The sequence below is a fragment of the Benincasa hispida genome, chromosome 4 (assembly GCF_027475165.1).
Source record: "Benincasa hispida cultivar pf3 chromosome 4, pf3_genome.v1.1, whole genome shotgun sequence".
Taxonomy (NCBI): domain Eukaryota; kingdom Viridiplantae; phylum Streptophyta; class Magnoliopsida; order Cucurbitales; family Cucurbitaceae; genus Benincasa; species Benincasa hispida.
In genome coordinates, this window is record NC_143481.1 from 9,119,231 (window position 1) to 9,125,230 (window position 6,000).

A 6,000-nucleotide genomic window follows, 5' to 3' on the forward strand; every position below is an offset into this window, starting at 1 on the left:
TCTCTCGGTGTTGTCGGTGCATTGCTCGCTCTACGCTAGTATGAGAGATGGTAGCACTCCCCTCTATACGGAACCAAAAATCCTTCAGCATTAGGGTAGCCAACATCACACAGATAGTAGTACCCTATACCATTTTTGGGATTATAATACATGTCTATTTAATGGAGTAACTAAATGTTGCTTGTATACATGAGTGATTTTTATACCCTTTAGAACCCTCAATCCGTACGATCACGCAACTGCATCCTTCAGGACCTAAGATTCGGCGGCCGAGCCTTCCCAACCTGGCATAACGAAGATGAATTCTCCATTTTGGTCACACATCACAAGAACGTTTGTAGCGATTTACCCCTTCTTCGTCCTATATCATGGTCGATCTACGAAACTGACATTCACTTTCACGTACGTGCCGTCTAATGCCCCTAGGAAATTCTGTTCAAATTGTTTAATCATGACAATTCGAGAAGATGTCAACACAATTTATTTCGGATGCATTTATAGAACGGTATTGGAACTTTTTTCTATCTTAAACCATTTCCATTGTCCATCGGTACATGCATTTGTAACTGGTTCGGGGGTTTTCAACAACACCGTGTGTAGTTATATTACTGCTCTAAGAATTGCATTGAAATATCTCGAAACCGTCTCGCTAGATCTCGAAAAATGTGTTCGTACTACTTTATTATTCACATCATGCGCAATAATATATAGGAACATTGCCATCATCTTTTCAATACCAACACATCTACCTAGCTCCAAACATATCGTCGTTCTAATCATGTTGCATAAAATCATGAATGTCCTTCTATCCATCTGAATACTCTTCACGACACACCAAGTCACTCTCGTAAATGAGACGGAAGAACGTCAATTGCCAAATGCAGTGGCAAATGTTTGCTGGTTGTTGTTCTATCCTTCTATTATTGTTAAGCAGCGTTGTCAAAGTGAAGAATAATTGTCTTTGAGACTCAGTAATACTTGTTATGATTTTAAACAACTCCCGAACAGTCTCCATCTTACTAAGGCAATGAGGGAAGTACGTAGATCCTAAAAGGATGATTACGCTTATAATAAGTGAACTTCAGTTTAGTTACAAAATGACAAGTCGTGAAAACCTAGTACATCACTCATATCCAACTATCCCGAGCTAAGAATACATTACGATCATCTAAAAAACAAAGCCTATTACAGTTGCAATAATTGTACTACATTGTCCTACACCTTGATCACCGACTTGTCTAATGTGTATTATACTATAAGACCTATACGCATGCTCCGTTGCATCGAATGTTTCATAGGACTTGTATAATGCCTCCTTGTACCCGTTGACTTGTCCATGATATTCGTGCCAGGATAGGTAGATCTCTGGGATACGAACAATGAAAACGACATAGAATTCATGTTTTCCCATTTATCTATAATTTCAAGACATGGGTAGTCAATATCAGTAATCAACATTGAAGTGAATGGTTTTTTGGGGAATTAGGATGTAGAGGTTATGGTATAAGGGCCCCTCATACAACCCATTACTACCTATAAAAACCTAAAGTGTACAACTAAGTATGGTAGTTGACACATTATAAATGTCTCTAACGTAATATGTGCCTAGTTAAAAATTTTATTGTAAGAACTTTTTCATTTTATTTAACTTAAAAAGTAAATAAGACATAAGTATTATACGACTTGACATATTTGGATTTTCATGTGCCTAGTTAAAAATTTTATTGTAAGAACTTTTTCATTTTATTTAACTTAAAAAGTAAATAAGTAAAAACATCACTATAAAGAAAAGTATAGTTATTTCACCATCAATAAATAATACGTTTGCACTATACTTTTATTAATAGTGAAGTAAGTTAAAAATGTACAAACTGAAATAAATTTATAAGTTTGAAACTATACTTTTATTTATAGTGCACTAAACGTTTTAAATTTACAAACGTATCATTTATTGATAGTGAAATAACTATACTTTTCTTTATAGTGAAAACTTTTATTTCACTAATAATAAAAGTATAGTTATTTCACTATTAATAAATAATACGTTTGTACATTTGAAACGTTTAGTGCACTATAAATAAAAGTATAGTTTCAAACTTACGAACTTACTTTAGTTTGTACATTTTTAACTTCACTATTAATAAAAATTTTATTTCACTATTAATAAAAGTATACTTATTTGACTATTAATAAATAAAATTTGAAACTTATAAACTTATTAGACTTATTTTGAAACTTACTTTGAAAATTATTAAACTTATAAACTTATAAACTTGTAAAAAAAAAAAAAAAAAAAAGACTTCTCATAAGGTATTATTTAATACTTCTTAGACTTATTTTAAAAATCACTCAAAACATATAATTATGTTTAGATTAATAAAGTGAACAATTAGAATTAATGATGGATTAATATTTGAAAACGTCATAATTAATCAACAAAGTTATAAGTTCTAGTGGAAGTAATTAACCAAGTTCTAAGTTCAAATTCATTTGTTTGTGAAAATGTAGGGATTTAATTAATAAAATTATAAGTTTGATACTGTGTTCATAATTTAATATACTTTTGATAATGGAAGATGTAAATGAATATAATTTTGATAAAACTTGTGACTGAAATGAATTCATTTGATAAATGAAGATGTAAATTGTGAAGGAAATCAAACATGAGGATTTCCATGAGTAGCGGAAGGATCGTTCCAAATTCCATTTGAAATTGAACATATACAATTACAGTCTTAAAACAGAAACTAAACAAGTCATGCACAATAAGAAATTACAGCATGCTTACATAGAGAGTCAAGGGATAGAGTATGCGTACCTTTGAAGAATCATTTTTCAAACTCCCTCGATCAGTCTTCAAATGTCCAAGAACAATAACACTCGAACACAACGACCGGTGCAATAGCACGATCCACAACAAACACCAATGAACAACACGAACCCAACGAACGACCTTCAGAACCTCAAAACCAATCGCGTTGAGTGAGGACACCACCACAATGGTTACCTTAGTATTCTCAGTGTGAGAATCCAGGAGTTGTGGGCTCTGTATGATCTTGGTTAGAGGAAGAGACGGAAGGACAAAAATCGTGTAGATGATTGAATAAGTGGGAGATAGGAAGTGTTTATCGTATAAACGAAATGCTCAATCATGTAGAAGATGGTAACCTATCGTATAGACAGTGCCACACAATCGTTTAGCTACGACCAGCTGAAAGAACTATCGTATAGATACTGTCCACGATCATTTAATCTCTCTATTAGCTATTGCTTAGTGAAACACTTTCACTTGATAGCCTTGTCCACGAGAATATTTCCGAATCAGGTAACTCTCTAAATTTAGGAAAATATTTTTCCTTTTATCTCACGGTTACCATAAAACCACCAATAACCTCTTACTCAATTGGTTATTACAAAAAAAGAGATAATTATCAAATAATTAATATTATTATAAATAAATATGATAACCAACTTACCATATTATATTTATAACCTATAGTTTTAATATTTCAGCTCATGAAACATATAAATCATAGTTCTTTTTCTATTTTATGGTACTTAATGTAAATCATATTTACATCAATCCTCTACTTGATGTATCTCATACATCACAACAATCATATCATATATAACTGAATTTTCTCTTGTCAATTTGAATACTTCAAACTAACACCAAGAATTGATTCTCAACTTGAATCCATTGAGCTACCAAGGGGACCTTACGGACCTGTAGCTTGAAGCTCCAACGGTACGTGAATGACTGACTAAACTCTTTAGTCATAGGATCCACCATCCGTTAACTGCCGAGCACTCCACTAAAGGCTGACAGCTGCATTATTCTCACTACAGATATATTTTGTGTTCATATCAACCAATCAGCAGTGCGATAACCTTTCACAGATCGCTTGTAAGTACAACTGGGCCAATTTACCGTTTTACCCCTGTAGTTACATCTAACTCCTTAAGTACCACTAATCCCTCTAATGAACATAAGTCATAGTCCTACTATGACCGAGTCATCTCCAAAGAGAAGTTGTGGCCACTATGTTCAAGACTCGGAATCAGCCCTTAAAGGAGCAATCTATCTACTTACCCCTGCTTCGGGGAAGGAGTGAATTTCATCTTGTGTAACTGAGTTCCCAGCTCCCCAATCAGACAAATCTCCGAAAAGGTAGGCTTGTTGAATTCTGACCACTCTCACCCATACTAATCAAAGGACCGCCTGAAAGGCAGAAGTTCCCAAAACAATTAGGATCGAGGTCATGTCACCTATGGTCGTTTAAGGTGAGATGTAAGTCTCAAGTATCAACGGCGTTATATAAAGAGACGAAGCATCTCGTGGTCCGTTCTTATACAAACTCTTTGTATATGACACCCCCGCTCGCATGTCTCCACATGAATGGTTAGGCTCAAACCATCTATAGTAGTTCACAACACTTGTAAACATCTACAAAGCGAGTATCCATAGTGTCACAAGGATAAGGTATCCCTCCTTAAATCCTTATACTACAAACCTTTTTAGATTATTACTTAAGGCATGAACCACTTGTATATCTCATATACATACTTAAGTTTTCATACAATAACCATGAAGCTTTGTTATTTTATTCATAACAATGTGTATAATGTATAAAAACTACGAGACTCGGGGAGAATTAGAACACCAATCCCAACAATTTGATACAAACCAAAATTTAACAATATAAGATAATATTTTTCCTAATAACTTTGAGTTCGACATAGTCTTCTTCAAGAAACAGAGGGGGAAAAATCTCATATTCTCACAAGGGAGAAAATGTGGGAAAATGTCTAACATACAATTCCAAAATACATAATCATGATACATTTGAAATAAACAGTCCTCAACAAGTAGAAGAAAGAAAGAATAGATAGTAACTAAGATCATTCCGAACTTAAAACTTACGAACCTCAAACTAGTTACGAGAGGTATGTTCGATTAGTTTGGGCCCTACACAGAAGAAAAAGAAGTGTAGTTAGACAATGTGATAATGTATGTTAATACAATTCAAGTAGTAATAAAAGATACAAGATCATACCTTTGTTTATGTTCGAAGTGAGCGATGGTGAAGACAGTCCAAAACTAGGGGGCAAAATAATCAATTGACGGCCTAACAAAAACAAGAAAATGTTAGCGACATATCTTAATTCGATTATACGGAAAGAAGGAAACATACCTTATATGGATAGAATAAGTTGAGGTTAGAGGTGGAAGAAGGAAACAAAGTATATTGCAATAGTCAAACAACACATACTAGGATGGAAAATAGATTTAAGAGAAAGTTGCAATTAAAAGGAAGGTTGAGGGACTTACCAACACAGTTTACAAAGGAGATGGGGACAAATTGGGATATAAGTAGAGAATACAATAAGTAGAGTTTGTGAGGAAGGTTAGGTAAACTTAAGTGTACCTAACTCAATAAATTCAAACAGTAAACCCATATTAAAGACAGTCAAGTCAAAAATAAATAAATTAAGTAATGGTCAGGTCACTATTAATTTGGTAGTTGGGCTAAAAAATGACATGAATACAACATAATATATCATACAAATTAGAAAGCCTCAAGATTTCGAAAAGCCATTTGATTGGAACAAATCCAACTCCAAGAAAAGAAAATAAACATTTTCAACAATTCCAAAATTGAAGTCAATTTTAAATGTACAAAAGTTAAATTCGTTTGAATGTTGGAAATAAATTTAATGGAATGAAGCAAAAAAATACATTCACTCACAAAACAAATTGAAAGGAAATAAAACTAAAACATAAATCATACTCAAAAGATAAGGGAAAACAAATTTAAAGGAAATAAACAAAAAAAAAAAAAAATTCATTCAAAAGATTAAGAAAAACAGAGATGTATACCCTTTTTTTTAATCTAAAAAACAGTTTGAAATCATCATCGAGCTTCAGGGAAAAAAAAAATAGAAAACAAACCTGTTCTTGGGTGTATTGACCCCCACCAAGCTCCAATAACACAGTTT